Source organism: Anas acuta, chromosome 27, assembly GCF_963932015.1.
Source record: "Anas acuta chromosome 27, bAnaAcu1.1, whole genome shotgun sequence".
Classification (NCBI taxonomy): domain Eukaryota; kingdom Metazoa; phylum Chordata; class Aves; order Anseriformes; family Anatidae; genus Anas; species Anas acuta.
The window spans coordinates 3,837,162-3,859,905 of NC_089005.1; the positions used below are offsets into that span (position 1 = coordinate 3,837,162).

Consider the following 22,744-nt stretch of genomic DNA (forward strand, 5'->3'; position numbering starts at 1 on the left):
GTTGTTACCAGCAAGAATAATAAAATGGAAATTGCTTTGTTTTGACAAGTGTGGAGTAAAGCTTGCCATGCTTCAAAACATTCCCTAGCATTTTATAGAACATATAGGTTATCCAAAAAAACATAGAATCAAGGGAAGAGAAAACCCAAATATTCACGAAAAGGCACATGCTCTGTTCTGTACGCTGACTAAACGCTACTTATCAGTACCATTTGACACAGTAATTACACCGAAATATTTCTGTGTAAAGGCTGAAAGTAGAACATATTTAGGACATTTTTGCATTTCAGTGTGATTCTCCAAATCCGGCTGCCTCGCTGTTCTCATGTTAATCAGGTGCACCAGGAAATAAAAAGACAAAAGCACAAAGGTTCTAACTAAATGCTCCCCAGCAGCAAGAAAATATTACTGACAAGTTCCTTAGGACGCCCAGCATCTACTGCAATAAATTCACCCAACAGCTCGGTTTGCCAGTCAGCACTTTCTGGCTGTACGGCCTCTGTTAGTCCTTTTTCTTAACCCAACTGCATGCAACTTGCTCAGAAAAAGATGGAAAATTGAAAAAATCCAACCACAGCAGGTGATAAGTGTGATAAATCTAATAGTGATGAAATAGCATGGGGTTTTTCTTAATGAGGAACACAAATTACCTATAGTGGGTAAGTTCTTCGAGTGCGGCTGTGGGGTCTCCACAATTCTTAAGTGGCCATCCTATTCATTTTAAAAATCCAATCAGCATGACTGGCAGCTGCAGGAGGTTGACTTAACAATGCTGCCTGGATGTGGTAGCTCTTTTTTTTTTTTTCAGACATTTCTATACTGGAAAAAATCCTTGCAGAAATACAATTATACCAGCAAAATGTGTTTTCACTGGTGTACTTTATGCTGTTTCCCTGAGCTCCCTTGCTGATGTGTGTTCCATCTGCAGCGGAGGGTTTCCAACACTATTTTTCCTCGTGTGTGTTAGACATTATTAGAAAGGAAACATTACTAAGCATCCACCAGGAAACAACACCTAGAGACTACTTTTTGGATGCTCTCACTAGAGCTGGCTTGAAATTGTATTTGCAGTTTAGTTGAAAAATATTTTTTAAGTTTAAAAACATCTCTTTAAAACATCTGATGTATTTTTGAAAATATAATCATAGTATTACAGTTTTCATGGCATGCACGTGAGGCATGCGCAAGGACCGCAAGTGGGAAATTAGTACAAGGGACTGTTTGGAGCCAGAACAACAAAAAATATTTTTTTGCTCCATGTTTTTATTTTAAGACATACCACCTGCACAATTGAAGGCTGTAATTATACGGTGCTTGTAGACGCTTTATTGACTGTAGGTATTTCCATAACACCATCACAGCTGCTAGACGGCTCCTGGAGACAACCACAGCACACATTTTTCCCATTTTTAGACACTAAACTCTTGGGGGGGGGGGAACAACAAGAGTTGGAGAGTTTTTGGCTACCCTGTGGCTGCGTGCACAGGTGCAAAATTCAGATTTGAGTTCATCAGAATAATGCAACAGTCTGCAATTTGGGTGCATTCTTTAACTGCAAGACTAGTGGATGCTACGCTACCTGTAGTACCAATTTCTTACCTCTGTGTAATACAGAAGAATGATCCCATCATCATATGTGAAGCATTTTGACCTCGGCCACTCCTTTGATTCCCACAGGGATGAGAGGTAACACTGGATCCAAACAATCCTAAATGTGAAACCTCCCCTTGGCCCCCTTTGAAAGATGCACGGAGATATTCTTGACTACAGAAGTACCCTAAAGAAATCTGTCCCCAGATTAAATCCCTGATGACGGCACACTTCACAAAGACAGAGTTGAGGACTGAGTTCCTAAATTCTTGGCATGAGATCACACAGGAAGGTCATGGGGCACCTACAGAGTGGACCACCTCCCAGGCTTGCTGCCTGACCATTGAGCCATCCTTTCTGATTGCAAAAACTTCTTAATGGCTTCTGAAATACCAGCTACCTACATTTTGTTTTTCTTTTTTGGAACCAATTCGTTAATTCCCTTGCTGTTTGCACTGTTTCATATGACAGAGAGAATACCTAATGATAGGCAAGTTTTGTTGAAGCCAGTAGCTAATTTAGATCTGGCTTTCCTTAACAAACCAAGAATCTTCATCTGTCCTTTTAAGTTATCCTCAAAAGACTATTTCAACACCACAGATGAAGACACAATCTTTTTAAGTAACTGTTTTATCCTCTTTGGGAGGCAATTAAAGAGTGCAAGAAATTACCACCTTCTGTTTCTATTCTTGTCATGGACGGATAATTGGTTTACTTTTAGAGAGGGAAAACTAGTCAGACGTCGCCACATTTCTAACTACTTAAAGATTATCAGTGCAAAAACATTCTGCCAAAGTGAAGGACAACATTTCTAATGAATTTACATACAAACACACACCCTCCAACAACCACTATGGCAACTATGGGGCTCAGAAACACACTCCATTTCCTCAGCAGATGCCTTCATCTGTGCAGCTCCCACTGCCATAACTGCCTGTAATTCTTCTGTTTGAGACATCAACGTAGCTGTAAGGCAAATAGAGGTAAGTCCTTGGAGGATCAGGACCCAAGCATACTTTTCCTTTCCTTCCTATGTCACTGCTATGGTGTTATGTTGCTTTACCTGGGAAAGCCAGCTGAACATTTCATCTGAAGGTTGAAGGCGAATACGAAATGAGGTAATGCAGATTGCACTGAATTTTAAATCTCAACTTGACAAAAGTTTCGTGGTTTGAATTTAGTCCGGTTGATTGGTTTCGAGTCTCCTGAGTTTCGGTAAATACACCCAGATTAGGAAGAGGTTAAGAAGAAAATGAGGAATTTCCAATTCAGGAACATGCCTGTCACCCTCCCCAGCCTGTGCAGGACGGAGGCAATGATGTTCTGTTTGCGTTCCCCAACAGTCCTGTTCGGCAGGCACTGTCAGCATCAATTAGAAGCATGATCTATGTGAGCTTTTTGTCAATGCTCTAACTAGTTTAGAGCTTGCTCTTCAACTACAGTCTGAGAATCAACTTTGGGAAAGACAAATCTATACAATCACTAAAATTGATTACGGGTGGTTGAGAGAATTACAGAACATCTCTGAATTGGATGTATATGCAGAGCGCACACCTAAACTTGAAGGCTTTGAAATTCAATTACAGAAACTAAAATAAATGACCATAATGTTTTCCATTATCAGATACACAGAAATCATTTTCCCTTCCTTCCCCTGCTCCAATAAAACAAATTTCCATGACTTTTTTCCTAATCGACAAACTTAACCTTTTAGCCGAGTCCTTCAACAGTGTACAAATTTTTAAGCTAATTAATGTATCATAACTACAGAACAACACAGCAGAGGATTTGTGATTGCAAAGCACAGGATCGTCGTTTAAAAACCAAGTATCTGGTACTTACAACGTATCTGGTCTAACCGGATAAAAAGGGGAACACCACCCACAGCCACGCTACGCAGCACCTAGATCCTGGAAAATGAAGGTGAAAACAATTTCCTTACATTCCTTCAGCCCTTGTATGAAATGTGTTGTGTGAGTTCTGTAAAACTCACATTCTGTCTACTAGAATGCTCAAAAATAAACTGTTTTTACAAGTCACAGAAGCTAAGTTACAAAGCCTCTGACACTGCTTCCCCCCAGAACCTGGCCCAGCACCGCAGCTTGCTGACAGGCAAAAGGATTTATCATCAAGTTGTGTCATTTCCCATAAACAAGCCTGGAAGCTAAAAACATGTCAGAAGTATGACCTTTGCATAAGTGCTTGGCATAAGCACTTCATCTAGGTACTCAAGCTGGTATTTGCCTAGCACACAGCATCAAGGCCAGGTTTACAACACATTTTTTGCACCTTCGATGAGCTAAATCACTGAAGGCCACGATCAGCAGTCAGTGTGCTGCTGCTGGAAGTCCTCAGGATATACATGGACGTGCCAGCAAAAGGAGTTCAGCTGATGTTGGAACTGTCCAGAAACTCCAGGGTCTCAGCTTCACGCAATTCATTGGGCACTTGCCTTTCCAGGTGGCTTCCGATGGAAGGGACCTGAACTCCCACCTCTGATAGTCACAATCTGTGCGTGTCTCAGCTTATCAGGCTTTTTAGCACGGGATTTTATTTCACTGGCAAATTTGAGGGAATTAGAAGATCCCATACAGCAAGATATAGTGCCGGAATTACCCTGTTTAAAACATTACAATCACATCTAAGCTGTCTCAGACACTCCTAAGCTTTCCTTTATAGGTATATAAAATCTACATTAGAAAAAGCATTCTAAGCCTTTTCCTCTCCATCCCCCTCCTCCTCCTTCAATGCAGCGTGGTTGGGACTCCAGCTTTACATCTCCACCAACAAAGGCATTTTCAGTTGTCTGAGGAGAAAAGGAGAAGAGAAAACAAACACAGAGTTGCCAAGGTTACTGACAATCCTCGCTGAAGAGACGAATGAAATTGATAGGGAGGAGACGGGAATAAAACGATACTCAACTCTAACTTGATTTTTACAAACCTCCTATTTCAGATGTGACTGGTCCTAGACAGCTTTTTTCTTCTGGGAAATTTAAATCAATTTGTATTTATCAGAGTTATTCATATGCCACCTTGCAAACTTAAGACTCAAACAGCACACATGCAATTGCCTTAGCTTTTCAAAGTGTTGATCTGCTAAAGCTCCTTACTCCACATTATATTGAAATGATATAAAAGTCCATTTATGCCGTCTCAAAAATCTTCAGCCAGAAATAGTAAAGCTAAAAATAAGACTTTTTTTCCTCTGCTATGGGAAAGATGAATGAGAAAGATGCCTTTCCTGCTAACTGTACTGAAAGGAATTGGCTGTCATGCCCAAACCTTATGTTGGTGATGTCTTAACTGTCTCGTAAGCCCTCTGTTGCAACCAAGTTGTTCCCCTTTTATTTTGCAAACAGGAAGACGAAATTGCCAGCGCTGTGCTTTTGATTTTCCAGCCCTGTGTTTCAGCCACGTGCTATGGGCAACTGGTGACAAAGTTCTGTTTGCTACTGATCAGCTTGGTTTTCTTAGTTACCTTTCACAGGGCTCTCAAACAGCCTTGAGATCCCATGCTGAAAAATCACTACATCACGTGGCAAAAACCTTGTTACAACAGGAAAGCACTCTAGCATCAGTGAGCTCAAGTGCTAGCAATTAGGTACTTGATGTCCAGTCACTGAGCTGATTTTCTTAGGCTATTATATTCCAGAGTCTGCTTTGGAGGCTTACCCTCACAACTAAATGAACCTTAAGTCAACCCATGGAGGTTTCAGATGCACAGACCTAAATCTTGGGACCAGAAAGCAGCTGGGAGCTACCTCAATTGCATATAAGGTCTGTGCATTGAGCAGATGACGAACTGGCCCATTACACTAGAGATACCCTTGAAGTTTTGCAATTAGCCATACGTACGCTGGATGTTCTCTGTATCCATGGAAAAGCCAAGGGCTGGCTGATGGAAACAAGTCAGCTCTGACAACAGCCAAACTCAGCTTGCCACGATTCATCGAGGATTCAGTGGTTCCTGAAACTGCCACAGTCCTGAAGCTCTCCACCAAGCCTCGCCGAGCTCCTGAAACCCACAGATCATTTACCTGGGCGACGCACTGTGTGAGACAAGGACTGAGCCTGTGCTGTGCTCTGAGTACCAAGCAAAGGGCTGTGGTTGACCTTCCACCCATCGCAGTCCTAAGAAGTTGGTTCTTTCTCAAGTTCGCATTTTGCTACAGGCTTCTAAAAAGCACATTAAAAATCTGCAGCTAGTTTGGTAAAGATCTAACGAGCGGTTTTTATTGTAGGCTGCTGACAAAGTGAAGACAAATCATCTCGGTTTTTGAAGTCTTGCTTCTAAATAAAGAAGGAGCCTCTCTGGGAAGCAGTATATTTGGGGATGGTAAAGAAAGCATTTTTGAGGACTTCTTATCTTCATTATTTACCTTGTAAATCATGACCCTGGGAAATTGATTAAATTGTACAGCAGCAAGAAGTTCATTCGAGGGAGTAATCAAACGAAGGTAATACGAGCACTGCAGTTCTTAGAGCTTTTGAAGCAAGCAGGACTGGTCCATAAAAGTAAAGGATAGAGCTGTCCTGGGGAGAAAGGTCCTTCAGAGGAAAGGATAACGTAAGCTCCTCATAACTGCTTGGCTCAACGCAGTAGCGCTTCCAGAAAAGTAGATTTGCAATAAGATTACAAGAGTACATAACCCTGAAATAACATTTATCTTTACAATGTTATTGTGAGCGGTTGAAAAATGTTATCACTTCACAGAAGGGGAACTGGGAATCACAGACATGATGTTCTGGATGCATTCTAACATTCTCCCAATCTAAGTGCCAAAACTTGGTGTCCCAACCAAGAGGTCCCCAGATTCCCTGCAGAACACTTTGGTATCTTACTGGATATGAGCCATAAGTTTGGATCCATCAGTGGAGAAGACAAAGAGCAAAGTCATTTATTCAAGCCCAGGTTGGATGGGGCTTTGAGCAACCTTCTGTAGTGGAAGGTATCCTCGCCCCTGGCAAGGGGGTGGAATTAGATGAGTTTTAATGCCCCTTCCAACCCAAACCATGCCATGATTCTCTGATTTCAGGAAATGCTGTTCTTAAGCCAGCCCAGCTCAGGCCCACTATATCCAGAACGTTCCTCCTAGAGCCTTACCTTCCTAGCAGCACCCAGATTTGACCAGGATGTTTTCCCATTCCTGCACTATGTAAACATCCCTAATACAGGCTAGATAAAAGAAGCCTTGTGTTTGCTTTGCTGAGATGCAGAGGCACAATTGCACATGGTTTCTGTACACAACACAGCAAGGCTTCTACCTGTCAGATCCTTCCTAATATTTTAAGTTTTAGCTAGAATTTAGCATCACTATGACAATAACTGTGTCAAAAACTGGGGATTTGTCTGATTTAGATCACCTTAAGAGTATGTGACTCAGAATCTAAGTAACCATCCTGAATTATAAGTAAAGGTGGGTTCTGTTCAAGCACCAGAGGTACAATTAGATGGGAAAATATATTTCAAAGCAACTTTCCAGAGAGCTGTGAGCAGTATGGATGGTATGGGCTCAATGTTTATAATCAAGTTGCTAGATATGGGAAGTCCCGTGCCAATAAAATTCTGATAATACAGGAAAAAGATGGTAAGTTTTATTTAGCAGAAGGAAAACTGTAATGACAAGCTCAAACTAACAAGCTTTGCTTAGCCCTGGCAGGTCAGCTAACATAATGATGTTCAAGCTGTTAAGGAGACAAGAAGAAGGTGGTTTTCATCACTGCCCACCATGAAAAGAATGACAAAATAAGCTCGCTGAGGTTCACTCTGCCACCAACCCTCAAAATATGCATGGTTGTAAATCCACATCACCACAGGACTCCATCATTTCCCCTACCAGGCTCCTGACACATCTTGTGTTGTCTATTTTAAGCAAATTAATACACGGTGGAGTTGGAAGAGTTTTTTATTTTCCTTTTGACAAAGAAAAATCTGATTATTTAGTCAATTCCTTAATCACAAAATTATGAACTTATTGAATTAGAAAGCTCATTCCACAGCAAAGCCATTTGTCAAGTCAGAAGAAAGAACCAGATGCTGAATAAATCTTAAAGAACCTGTATTTGTCACAAAAGACATAAGGGTCAGTAACTACTTGAATAACACGCATTATATCACAGAATCACAGAATAACCTCGGTGGGAGCAGGAGCAGCCACAAAGGTGACTGGTAAAAAGTGCCGCCAGCAAAAGCCTCCTAAAAGCCTGCCAGAAGAGGATTCTGTGCCAGCTGCAGAACCGGGCCTGGCAACATGGGGCATCCTTGGAAGGCGCTGCTGGCCTCCTGCAAGTGCAGCCTAAGGGGACCCAAGTCAAAGCCTTGATTTCATTTGACCTGTAGGTACTGGAACAGCAGGGTCCTCATGCAAGGCAGCCCTATGCCAGTGGCCACCAAAGAAAGTTTAGTGCTGGGGGATGGCTCTGAACGAAGAAAGTCCTAGAAAGATCAGATGGGCAATGATGAAATCCAATTGCATTTATCACTATGGATCTCGATGCTCTTTTATAACATTCCAGTATAAAAGCAGTATGTAAGAAAATTAAACATTCATAAAAGACTAAAACCAACCTGATAGACCCATTACCCTTTAATAAACGCAGACAGATGCCTTCTGCATAACTGAGAATCAAACATACGAGTAGCACTCTTCGTATATAGCCACAGGTAGGTACCAATCGCACCAGAAGTAACCACGTAAGGTGTAATTCCACCAGCTAAACATGCTGGTTTTAACAGCAGCACGTTGTTGTGTTGATAAAACTAAAACCTTTTCAGCACGATTTGCATATACTTAATCTTAATTACAATTGTATCCTGCTTTCAGATGGTGGTTTTAGGATATAAACACAACAGAAATGAAATCGTTTTAAATTCTTTCCCAAATTCAAAACTCCAAAATATTGGAATCTACAGTCTAATGTTTTCCTGCAAAGAACTACAGAAAACTTTATTTTCTCATCTAAATAGAAGAATCAGAATTTAGTAGTATGTTATTAATACACTGAAAGTCACACTTTGACACATCCATATGCTACATGCTCCACTGGATATCCAGCAGACAGATTAAGCACGTGTTTCAGCCGGAGTGCAAAAATGCACTTGACTGAAATAAAGGGAAGTCATTGCATGTCTCTGTGTATGAACATGATAAATTGGATTTGACAAGTTTTAGTAAACCTTCTTATACTACTGTTCAAATAACCAAGACCCGGTTACATAATGAAAGAATTCTGGTGCTAAAGAATAAAAAATTCTTCAGTTTTGAGGTTGTCTTGGGAATGCCTCAAATAAAATCCTCTAATAAACATGAGCTGTTTCATGTCACATTGAAGGCATAAACCTATTCCTCTACTTTTGTCTAATTTTTACTTTTCTTCCACTTCAATGTCATTTTACTAAATGAAGCCCTTCTGTGTTAAAACTGTTACGAACAGTGTTAGTCACACAACCATACCTCACGTAAAATTGGCTCACGCACTTCAAACTCATATTGCATGTGACCTTTATCATCTTTCCAGTCTGATTTATTTTTGGACATTTCCAGATCATGTCAGGATTTGCAGGCATTAGAGAGTGAAGAATCAGAATAAATGTTGATTACAGAGAAGAAAAGATCCATACTTCTAAAGAGAGCAAATATCAATTTCATAAAGGAAACAAATCTGAAGAATCTGAAAGAGCTAAAGCAAAGCTGAAGTCCCTACTCCCCATTCCATGTATAATTTCTCTTACGGTAACTACAATGTGTTCTCAAGGTTTTTGACTGTTTGCTTTCTCAAGATTGCATATTTTAAAAAGCACTATTAGCCCCTTTGCTACTCAAGAGAGAGAAACACAACAAGGATCTGGTATTACTCAGTCTCGCCATTTTGAGGTGCAGGATTTCTTAATCCCAAATAAGAAATGGTGATGACTACTTGAGGCCAGTCTCTTTCAAATAAGGGAAAGTAGTTTAATTTAGCATCTAGTAGATGAAAAAGATTTGCCTCATGACTTTACCTATTTGAAATTCACTGTCTTCAACACATGAGTCAGCATTCAGCTTTCCAGATTACTCTGACTCAGCTGCCTGGAAGCAGGAACACTTGAAATTTTATGCCAGCATTATGCAGAATGTCACTACAAGAGACTATTGTCCAAAAGTTGCAGACAGAAAGATTAAGCATCGACATCATTTTATCTGTTTCTAGCAAACTTTCCTAGTCACACTCCTATTATACCTCTGCTAATGTGGTACTTGAATAGGAAAGCATAGCAAAAATCTGGAGCCGTCTGTTGAGCTTTAGGCAACTCTTTTCATTTCTCCGTGCTAATGTGTGCTCATTTCTGGAAAAGCTAATTTTTTTTGCCTATTTAACTTGCATATTAATCTCCATTGAACTATACAAAATGAATTTCAATCTTCATGTAAAAAATGGGAGGATGGTTTTCGATTCACACCCTTCTTGATTTTCATCAATCAACCTTTTCCGCTTAAGTACTATTTAATCAAAAAAGATGTGAGATGGCTCCTAAGATTTATCTGGGCATCACTGAAATAGAAAATACTGCTGGAGCTCCCACATAGAGTTGCTCATGAGACTGACATTATAAATACAGATTCGGTCCTCTAGCAACTTTCTTCTGCCTCTGAGGAACAGGACCGCCAAAGCCTTGCCCCTCGTTTCTGTTGTAGTGAGCTGCTCATACAGCTATCTCACCCAGTTTAGGTGTGTCCTCATCAGAAGGAGCACACAACAGCACCTTTTCCAAGGCAGGGAGCCCTGTACGTTCCTCACCTACCTCTGTGACCCATGTGAAATATCCAGCCTTCAACAGGTGTTGCCTCATTAACGCTTCAGAGGAGCAAAGCCCTAGTTTTAAGCAGCACGATCCCATCTCAGACCTCCTTACTTGTCTTATTTCATGACAAGGGAAGCCAAGTATTGCAGTGGAGCCTGGATCGTTCAGTAAGCACTGGGGAGTGAAGGCAGGCATCTTCCCCCATGTTCCCTGTATCACTGACCATGGACCAAAAGCAAGGCTTAAGAATTAGGGAATTTGTCTGTCTAGGAAGAAAACAGATGAGTAAGAAAAATCTACATGTAAAATTCACTACAGGGAGGAATTCACTTGTGAAATAATGTAGTATTAAATAGTAATGATAAATGCAACACTGAAAATTACATTGCTTTTTTTAAGTCCTAAGATCTGCTAAAAATACAAAGTGGTAACGGTCAAAGCCATACAGCTGTGGCTACTCTGCAGTGAAGCAATTATATAGCTACTCCTAAACAAAAAGGGAAATAAAAGTAATTTGCATAAAGTGCAAGTGTAATACACTTGTGTGTTATGGACTATGCTAAATTATATTCAGTATTAATACTCTGTAACTGCTTTCATCATACTGCCCTACGGGTACTCAATATAATGATCAATTCCAGTGTCAGTTATAACAAGGAAATACATATTGCTATAAAAAATTTGGATACCACATACTCAAGGCCCTTTCCAAAGCCCAGCGGAGTTCTTGAGTGCATTGTTTCTCAAAGTCCATGGGGTTCAATCATCACAAATCATTAGAAATTCAAACTGGCAGTTTTAATGGTGCCCAGGGGACTTGGGCACTCAGCTTCCATTATGCTTCAATTTAACTTCATTACCTAAGATACCAGTGAACTTTTGAAAATACCAGCATAAGTAAGATCCAGGGTGAGTTACAGTACAGCAACAACAAAAAATCTGAATAAAGTATCTTATGTAGCGTTTCTTCTTCATATTTTAGAAGCGGCTTGTCAAACTGTATGGGAGAGCTGTAATTATCTATTAAAATCTACCAAGAAGTCCCCAAATTATCCAGGAGTTTCCTCCTAGGAATCCTAAGAAGCATACACTCTTCCAGTCTTCATTTTGTGCTATAACAACTTGGATCATTTGCTGTCCTCTCCCTGCCTCCAGAACACACTGATGAACCAGGAGAATGTGTCTCTATTCAGTAACTATAAGCCTACAGGAAAGGTTTTTTGAAAGGTCCCTTTGTTAATATTTTACTTTAAGTTTACTACTGAGAGTTTCAATTTTAAAAGGAAAACCATATAAAATAGACTAAAAACATAAAGGTTAAAGTAACCAGAATGAAAAAAAAATAACACTGCTGCCATAAATGCTGTATAACAAGTAAATGCTGTTCCATATGCCACAAGATTGCTCACATGTCAAGACATTTTGTGCAGAGGTTACAGATGGAATAGATCTATTGTTAAAGACAAACATGCCTTGGGACCCATTGATTTTCATATTAGGTCTGGCTGAAGATTCACAAGGACTATCAAGTACACACAGACGCGCACACACACACAAATGCTCCTCCTGAGAGCAACACTGATTGCCAAAAGGATAATACAGAAGCAGAAATCCTGCTTCCCTGAGAATTAGACACTGTAAAAGAGAAAAGCCAGCAATGTACCTTAAACACATTGAGAGAGAGAATTCAAACATGTCCCATTTTTAGAAAAGTACAAATTAATTCTAATATTCAAGGCATGCAAATTGTGATGAAAAAAAATATTTTACCATCTGCATTTTCAGTTCCTGGAGCTAATCTGCAAACCTGATCTCCCAATTTGAGATTTGTCCCTAGATTATGTCTTCTTGTGGAAATATGTCACAAATCTGCATTTGTGCACAAGGAAAACCTGGAACAGAGTTTCTCCCTCCTCAGTCATAAAAACCCCTATTCATCCTCAAAAATAAAAATATCTTCTGAAACCCAAGTAATTAGCAGAATATGAGAAGACAGCATACAACAAATACACTTTTTTTCTGCAACAGTCTATTTCAACTAATCACTGGATTAGGAACCCCCTGAGCCACAGGTGCCCACCACTGTGTTAAAAAACTAGAATACCTCTACACATTTAAGTCTGATGTGAACTGCCTGATGCTGCTTGACCAAACCTCAGCCTCGCCATCTCCAAGATTTTAAGACATTGAAGAAGCAGACGCACAAAACCAAACCACCACAAACTCCAGGGTTCTTACACTGTTCATAATGTCGACAACTTTTACTATATTCTTTAGACCTGTGTCCCTTTGGCATGACTTTGGCCACCAACATACAAAACCTGTTAATGCCACGTATTCTTCACTGTTGCACAGATCAAGTGCTAAACCCACCCATTTTACAACCGCAAAGATGTCACATTTCTAATCTTTGGTTCTCTGATTTTTTTTTTCCTTCTAGATATTTCCTATCTTGATTCCTACCATACTCCTCTACAGAAGTTGATATATCTTAAACTACACGGCACTGCCAGAAATAGAAAAACTGCCTCTCACTTTATCATTAAAAAGCTCCTTGTTTCTCAGATTTATCTGCAGTATTAAAACTCTCTTTGTTTTAATTAGTACTGCTGGATGATTCATGACATTTCATGACAATAATAGCTGTTCTGGATTTTTTTTTCCTGTTTAATACTTCCTCAGATAATTTGTGTCAATTTTGCGTTGCTTTTAAAGCCCTATATCCATCGAAAACATTAACCTCCAAAGAAAACTCACTTTGCCTAAAGACTGCCTGCCACTAGTGATTAAGTCAAGTCGACCATTCATCATGACTCTCAATTTGAGGTTCAGCTTGCAGGCCCCTCAAACCCATCTGAAAAGATTTTTGGATGTTTCATTGAGTGAATCCCACAGCTGACTCACTGTGGTTTTGCAAACCAGAGGATGAAAGTGAGCCCTTCTAACTTTATTATCTATAAATACAGAGCAATGGTCACCAAACACGCTTAAAATTATGTGCTTGGGACATATTCATGCATCAGGGACACAAATACTATTTTATGCCACAAATATTATTTTATGCTTCAGTCTTACAGGTCAAGGAGTCCTTAGCCCAGCTCCTCAACCTGCCAGTTTGGAATAAGCTGGAGGATCGGTGCTCCCTGCCTCACCTGAACTCACCTTGGGTTGCTGTAAGCCTTTCTATGTGTGCTTTTCAGTGTGTCCCATACTTCCCCCGAGGGTCACACAACAACCCTGCAAGCAAGCATGAGAACCAGCCTCTTTTTGCCTGGAGCCCAAGTTCAAAATCAATACCCGACTCTTTGACAGCATCCCCATATAAAACAACAAAATTCAGCTCGTGTTTTCTGAAGGGCTTGTCCAGGTACAGCTTTTTTTTGTGTGTCATTCATTCTACTTACGTACAAAATTGCTGCATGGTTTCCAGAAGTCAGCCTGAGAGATCAGCCCATGCACACAGAATACTTTTCACATAAGTGCTGCCAGTGATCCTTCTGTTTGGAGTACAGATGAAAAGGTTAATTATTACCAGTGGATGACCACTGCTGGATTGAAGGAGAAGGAAAAAGTAGTATTTAAACATGTAATTGCCAGCCCATCTTTCCCACTAACAAACTTAAAGAAGTCTTTGCTTCTGTAATCACTCTTCCACATGTAACCTCTCATTTTCTGAAACAAATTCATGCAGATTTGTACTGAAGAAAAAGCAGAGTAAACTGGACTTATAATTCGTGCATCGAAAACATCCGTGGGGAACAGGAACTAGGGTGCACTGCTTTTTTGTGGCTGTGAAAGTGAACTTTGTGAGATTCTGCTGCTCACAAGGTCACAAAACTCCAGATTGAAATCCATTACTGAAAACAAGGCAGAGAACAAGGTGGGGTTTTTTTGTTGTTGTTGTTTTTGTTTTGTTTTTTAAGCTTTGCAAAGACCTGAAAGATCCTGGAGTAAATCTACAGTGAAATTCTCTTTCCTCTCCGCAGAGAGGCACCCCAGCAGCATTGGCCACTTAAGACGTTTTTTTCTAAAAGAATCAGCAGCTTTGTATCCTCACGGCTGTATTTAGCCTTGCGTGTCGCAGGAAACCAGCACAGATTTGCATTCACCCAGCTCAGAGCTCTGAAAGACCATCTCATTTAACAATATAGGATGCAGTGCTCAATTTTCAGCACCAAGCTTCAGCAGAGAGATGCAGTAACAGCAGGGAATGCAGAGGTGAACCATGAAAACATTTGGAACCCTGACAACAAGGAAATATTGAGATTATTGACAGCGATTAATTCAGGGAAAAGAGGACTGAAGTGAGCCATAATAATCACCTTTAAATATGTAAAAGATCTGTGCAAGGAGAAAGGGAATATATTCTCTGCGTCCATGGTGGAATAGCATAAGTAATGGGCTTACACTGAAGTGAGTGAGATGTAAATTAGGTATCAAGAAAACCTTTTAATTGCAATGATACTTGCACTGAAATAGCAGCAGAATTAAATGCTAGGAAGATAGGCATTCCTATCCCTGGAGGCTTTCAAGAACACACACACAAAAGGACTGTTAGGAATAGCAAATGCACAGCACTTGCCTCTGGGCAAGGATGTGGTTTGAACAATCCCATGTCCCACCAGCCCTATTTTCCACGATTTTGCAATTATGCCATCTGCATGATTTCCCTAAAGAATGATACCAACGTTTGGTCTGTTTTGTGAATGGAGCCAGTAAATAACCGGTCATCTTTTCTTTAAGGTGTCTGAGGCACGTGACCAAGTGAAGCAGGGCAAGTTACAGCAGTATTACAGCTGCTACTCCACAGCTCAAATCAGGATTTTGTTCAGAGAAGAATTAGCTTCCTCCTGCAGCTTGGCACCCTTTAAGCTCCATTAATAATTGCAGCTCTGAAAGCCTACCTTAAATTTTCCCTTATCGTAGGAGATACCCCATTGACTATGTAATGATGCAACTGCACAGCGATGCGTGGGACATACATTAAAAATGACAATCAAATGACAATATAAAAAAGTTTGAGATACCTCTGTGACACCGTTTTCCATTTCCTAAATGTTGTGCCATAACAGTTTGCTACAGTGCTGACATTTGCACTTGCTGTAACACAGGCAGCTCCCCCCTGCTTGGGAAGGTGTTGAGGACCAGAGCACAGGGTCAGTGTATCACAGAACTCACACACACACAGACAATAAAATCTATACTAGATTATAATAAATAGTCTATAAATCTACAATCTATAAATAGATTATAATAAATGATATTATAATGAGTTATTTTATAAATAAAATTCTGAATTCTTTCCAGCCATCCAAGTGCTTTGGACATTAATTTCATGTTGTCTTTTGTTTGACTGTGAGGAACTTCCCATTCCTTCCAGTTCAGAAAACACCAGTGACATTAAGCACAATACTAACAAGCAAACACTGCCAAAACCTCAAGTCAAGCGGATCCCCAAAGATGGATTATTAATCTGGCAGTATGTCCACATGGTTGTAGATCGTGAACTCTCTCTTATAAAAAACCCTTTATCAGCACATCCGCACATCACGTGTTAGATGAATGTGATAGCAGAACGCACAAAAATATGCAAATTTTAATACGTCCTTTCCAAGGTTTGGGGGAAGGGGTTTATCCAAGAAGACTACCTGCTGACATCCTTTGAATAAAAGTTTACAAAGCAGCCAGAAAAAGGAAATTTTTTATTGATTTAACTCTTCACCAAGACCAGGCAGATTGAAAATCAGCACTGACAAAGATTTATAACACAGATGGAATGAGTCATGGGCTGAAAAAAAAAAATACAGTATTGCATGCACATACAGACGAGTACCAGGGATGTGCATGGGGAATGTGGTTTTCCCCCCAGTCCATCCGTCTGCTAGTTCAGATCTCTGCTTGAACAATAAATCCTCCACCATCTTCTAGGAGACTGCACTTAGGCTTAAAAACCTATTTATGCTTACCGCACAATATAATGAAAGCCCTGGAAGCAGACAAACAAGAGGAACTGAATTATTGCTACATTATTTAGTAGGTTGCATGGCCAGTATCTACAGGAGTCAAACCTGCCATAAAATAACTAACCTGCTTTCTCCAACCAAATTCTCCCTTGACATAATAAAACATGGCCCAGAAGTATTCTCTGATAGTATTAAACAAACATCTGGGGGGTGGAAGGGACGTTAGGATTTAGAAGTCTGGAAAATACACAGCTCTCCTGAGACACAGTCATCCATACAGCTAAGCCTCGCAATCTATTTAGGACTTTCTTTTGAACCTTAGTGAGGTTTTTAAGCCTTATCTGATGAGCATAATGATATTAAACTGTTTTTCATTACCCATAAAAAATGAACAAAAAGGATAAAGCTGCTAGCATCTCAGGCTATTTGAAAGGAATCAATAGTCTGAATCCCTCAGTATATCCTGCTCATAAAAAAAACATTTTCTTTAAACAAAGAGGAATTGTATGGACATGAGAAACTAGTTTCACATGAAGTACCTTTCACAAAAAAAGTAGCTCCAAGGTTGATAGAAGAAAAATGTAAGACAGATTATTACGTGCAGTTAGATATAGGTATGTATGCTTACGTGCAGCATGTCTGCACACCATGCACTTAGAGGAAACATGCCAGAACCAAATTCACCAGCCCTGATAAAGTTTACAAATACAGACAGGAGATAAGAGTTAGGCCAGAACAGGATACAGTAAGCTGGAAGCAGCAGGAAAAAAAAATCTGTATCTGAAGGCATCAAGAATTCCCTTAATTTCCAGTCTCCCTATTTGTTTTGCTGCACTGTGCTGGGCAGACACGCAATGCTACAACAGAACAGCCCCCAACAAAGCATTAGCAGCTACAATTCACTAGCAGAGCTAACTGCAATGTTCCCAGTGTGATTTTTTTTTTTTTTTTTTGTCTAAAAATATTGATTTGTTGGAGCTGCAGCTTTTCACAGGACTGCATCCATTTCAGGAGACAGCCATCGTGACAGCATCGCACCTGACAACTCCTGGTCAAAATGTGAGAGACAATGTTTGTAACAACAGCAACATCCTTTCCAGACCGCTTGCCTGGGCTATAGCAAGATAAAAAAAAAGGCTCAAAACTGTGCTCAACAGCTTATTTTATTCATTATTTTCCTGATTTCAGGCTTCACGTTCCAGCTTGGCCTGATTCATAGAAGGGCTTAGGTATTCTAGGAACCTGCTGCGCAAAGCACTGATCTGTCTTGGGAGGGTGTTAGCTTTCCTGAAACTCGTGGTTCTCTTTTTTACTGCACAACTTCAGGAAAAAAAAAAAATAAATAAAATCAGCATGGGGAAGAAACTGAAATTCCCCAACATTTTTACTGAAGAAGAGCACGCACTTGTTTCTCGCCAGTAATTAGAGGTGTCAACTTCATTCTCACGTGGAGCATGCCACGTATTCCTCTGGTTTGTAGGGAGGATGGATGCAGGCCAAGACACAGGGAAAAAAAGAAATCACAAATCTTTGTGATTCATAAATGGGTTGCTGTTCTATCACTTTAAAGCTACTTAATCTCTACTCTTTGAAACACACCCTATTATGCACTAAATGATTAATATCATTCGTTTAATAAAGAATTTGTCCATATTAAGATATTCAAATCTAAACCATCTTAAAATAGAAAGGCTTAATCCTCCCATGGTGTAAATAAGGATGATTCCTTTGAAGTCAATGAAGCTAAGGCAATTTCTGGCAGCTAAGGATCAATCCTGCATGCCTCCAAGGCTTAATTAACTCTGTGTACCTTTTCTAACACATAATGCTCTCAAATGAATTAATATTTAAGCTGTTATCACCTGTGAGATGTGGAGCATGTATTACTCAGAGCTGCATGAACAGGATATTATTCTATTTATATTCTTGTGATGGCTTCCCAGACGCTGGGTGAGCTTTCCTTCCCTGGAATAGCAACAAGTATTTTACTTACGTGTTCAGTTCAAGCAGAAAAAAAAACAAACCATGACTGAGGAGCTAGCCTGTTCATAGGTAGTCCTTACATCTGAAGTGCTTCTTGCGAAAACACGCCTGACTCACACACACAGAAGTATACAGCCAGCTACCTACATGAAACTGGGGAGCCAAGCTTGCAAACACAGCTCAAAAAATGGAAAAGCCTTCATATAAAAAAAGGCTTTGCTATTAGAAACAAGAATGAATAATTTTGCATCCTGGAGAGAAAACAACAGCACGTGTAACTGCAGCTTTTATCCAATGGGCAGTATTGGGAGTCAAAGTGGGGAGAATTTCCAGCAGAGCTTACTGCAAAGTTCATCAAGGTGGGTAATCAAAACCTGGCTCTCATCAGTACTATCACCACTGCCCTGTTATGGCTGTGAAAGTAACTCTACGACATCTGTAGTATTTTTAAAGGTTTTTAATCTTTATTGCTTCCATCTTTGGTTTATTCTAGTAGAATACACCCTCCCATCTCAAAGCAAAGTAAGAAACACCATGTTGTTCTGAAGCTGGTATATTAAATTTTCACATGCAGCTACTGGAGACAGATTTATAAACTAATTAAGTGTAACAATCTCATAAGTACTGTTTATATCTGAAGAGTCTCATATCAACCAGCTGAGTTATTCCAATGGATAAAAAACTTATTCAATAGGAACATGTTTCAGAATTAGGCCAAAATTATCTTCTGACTAATGTAGATCAACCCATGTGTAAACAACTTCTGCAAATACCTCCTTATTAAATTATTTGATTTTTGAATAAGGAAAGCTTGGACTCATTGATACATTTTGATGAGCTTCCCTCTATTACTGTACACACTCACCAGTTTTTCTGCTATTCTATTTCAACTAAAACTTCCACAGGATGACAACAATTGACATCCTTCTCCCTTACTGAAGTCTGATCTGCTGTTCCTCTCATCACAGTTACAGTTCAGGATCTCTGGTGATCTTTTTTCCATTTTTCTGGTGATCTTTTTTGTGCAAGGTTTCCATACTGTACTACAGAATGCTTATACAGGCACTCCAAATTAATTGCAGGTGAACAACGCGCAGTATTTTGCATGCAGCTTTACTAGAACAAAACCACACAAAAATATCAGAATTTAGTATTTTGCTGGTGTTGTAGCCAGTTTTGTACAAAGAGCAGCCAAAGCTATTTTTCTTCCTGTCTCCCACCCCCCCCAATGCAGGAACACCGCACTGATTTTGTTGTATGTTTGCTCCTATGCCTGGCCTGTATTTTCTGCACTCCTAGTCAGTCACTTCAACCTACTTGTTGCTTACAAAAATTCCACAGCAACCTACATTTAAGAACCCACTTCTCCTCTTATTATAAGCAGGTATTGAAGCAAAACCCATCAATCACCATTAAATCACGACCAAGTAGCTCGAGCTGTAAGCCTTTCCCCGGTGGTCTTCCACCGTAACAGAGACTATGAAAGAGCAGTCTTCTAGGATTTTATTAACTCAATTTTCATAAGGGAAAAATAGCACTCTCTAGAGAACGTTATCATTGCCCACATACTCAGGAGACTTCCAAAACTCCCTGTTTAGAAGTCGACTCATCCACCCAAAAACGTGCTGAGAGCTGCAGCCTGACCTTGGGATTCCCCCTGGCTGGGGCCAGGGGAGTGCATTCGGAATTGGTCCCAAACGCCTTCTTTTGCTGAAATTCCGTTTTACTCAATGACTCCAGGCACATCGTTAGTATTGATTACCTGCAAGCACCATGATCCACTGTCTTGTCCTTCAGTGTTAGTTCAGCCAAACCCAAGAGCCACTGAGTGGATGTTTCTTTGAAATTCCTGAGGCTGAAAGGCAAAGGGATGAATGGGAAAGAAAACCCAAATTGTGGCGGAGCAAAGACACAGGTACAACGCATTTTCATGATATTTTCCCTGCCAGGTGACAGAAATGACTGCATTACCAAGTGTAGGCACTATCTTGGAGTTTTTCTCCAAACACAAGATGTATTTTCAGGTCTGCCTATGCACCATAGGATGTACAACACCGACAGTGCCTTTAGACTTCTTGAGATTTGATCAAAGCTCCTTTTCCTGCATACAACTCTTGTAAATATAAATGCATGTACATACACATGCCTGAGTACAAGAAGCCTTGCCATAAGCACAGTGTGCATCTGCAATTTCTCTTGTATCAGAACAATTTCCCCCCCACGCTATAAAATCCGTTCTGAACTCAAATTGGGCTGTAACAGTCCAGCCATCAGCTGTCTGCTGCAGAGTTTCTCTGTAATAAAACTCTAATTATGACCACAGAATGCACTCTTGAGCAACAACCTGTCTGGAGGCGGAACCAGATTACTTGTATACATGAATTATAAAATGATGATAAGCAGAATCACGCGGGAATAAATCCATTTATGACCTACTGCTGACAAAGGTAAAGATTTAGCTAAGCAACTATTTGACTTAGAGCCACTTTCTTGGGTCTGCTTCGCTTAGCATACATCAAAAAAAAAGTCTTAGAGCTGAGCCTGTCCAATGATTGATGGGCTTCTATTACTGTTACAGAGTCAGTAATATATAACCTATTGTTTAGGTAATAACTTATATGTTTTCTTACTTTACAAGGCTGTTCAGTGTGGAGTTTGATGTATGGAGTGTTTTATGCACATCTACACAAAATATAAGCAATTTGTTTTCATTAAGGAAAGATATATGTAAATAGTTCCAAAAGAGATTCTGACATCTTTATTCCTTTTAATAAATATCTAACTCCTCCCACTGCGGTGGGTGGGATGCTTTGAGATGTTTTACTAGTCCCTGCAAAACCCTTTCACGTGTTCAGCCCTGCCTGATCTTTTCTCTCTCCCTCTTTGCACCTGCTGTTTGAAGGGACAGGTCACGTGGGATGCTCTAGGCAACTACCACCTAGCTCATTAAATTCATCAATTCATTTATGAAGCTAGCTTAAAGCTAGTTAGATTTTGCTTTTGATGGTTTCATAAGCTATTTGCATGTGGATGTAGGTGCTTCTCTAGCTTTTTAGACTTCTGGTCCATTCCAGTACTTGAAATGTTCACTGGATACCAAAGATCTTTGATTTTTGAAGACAAATCTCTAGTCCTTGGAAGATGCAGTCTGGGAATGTCACTACAGCACACTGAATCCAAAGTGTTTGGGGTATGCCACTGCAAACACAGGAAAGAAGGACAGCTTAGCACAAGTATTAATCAGCTCAGATCCTCAGTAAGAGTGGCTACACTGGATAAAACAACTTTACATCCACCTTGATAGCACAGCTCCACTAATTCTCACTAGCAATCACCTATGGAAGACTGTAACATATTTTATATGTCTGTATTTACAAACAAATCGGAATACTCTGTGTGTACGCAAATATTCTGCAGTGATTTTGCATCTCAGAGCCTTTCTGAACGGGTATTTTTGTGTTCAAGATCACCTAATGAATTTGTCTGCCAAAAATCTCTTCCCTTTCCTTCATTTTGGCATCCACAGTATCTCATGGACGTGTTACTTGTTTTGAGCCTGCCACTTAGCAGTTTTCTTTGACAATCTGTAAGTCACAAGGGACTGAGGAGAGTCTCTTGAGTCTCTTCATAGAGAACATGACTTCATGTAGTCATCCTCTACTGCGATTTCACATACCTCTGCCAGGTGTCCCCTCACCAGTCCTCTTTTCAAGGCTGAATCATCTTCCGCTTGTCTATTTCCAGAGCTTTTGTAAAACAGGACAGGAACAGACCCTTACGCATTATAAATATGACTAATTCAACTGAAATTAGATTGAAGACTGGCTTAAATTTGAAACTAAGCAACTCCAGTGGTTTCTAAAGCTTAGGCTCTCTGTGCATCACGGAGAATCGACACTGCCAGTTTAGTGATCATCAGTCTCTTCTCAATGGAGCTGGATGATTGAGTTATTTCACTTCATCTCAATTACTGCAGCCTGTCTCTTTTCTGAAAAATATAGTGGGCAAGAAGCTGACATTAACAGCAAATATTTTAGGGTAATAAGTGTGAGTGCACATGGCCTTGCTTGTGGAGTTTACATCACTGTGGGAACAATCTGAAGCCAGAACAATTTTCTTCAAGGAAAAGGCCTTTTCAGGTAAAATGTTTACAACACAGACAGAGCAAGGCCAAGCATGGTTCCAATTCTGCATCTTCCATCAGACTGGAGCAGATTGATTGACACTGCACTATTTATAGAGATTTTCTGGATTTATATTGATGGAATAAGACAGAATTTGTCCTGGTGTGTCTCAGATATAAACAACTGAGATGATGATACAACATCTGCTGTCTCTTCCAACATCCTCACTTTATTACTTAAGGCCAATGCAGGAAAGAAATGCAAAATCTTAGTATTTAATTGCTGGGCTCTTGCCTATTG

At 40.0% G+C, this 22,744-nt stretch overlaps 1 long non-coding RNA gene across 1 annotated transcript in view; it reads right to left on the bottom strand.

The window, feature by feature from the left end:
• The window catches only part of LOC137845375 (uncharacterized), a 91,094-nt gene that overhangs the window by 37,281 nt on the left and 31,069 nt on the right, over positions 1 to 22,744 (bottom strand). The window contains exon 2 of the long non-coding RNA XR_011090196.1: positions 13,779 to 13,871. This is a non-coding gene — a long non-coding RNA (uncharacterized lncRNA). The remainder of the gene's footprint in view (positions 1 to 13,778; positions 13,872 to 22,744) is intronic.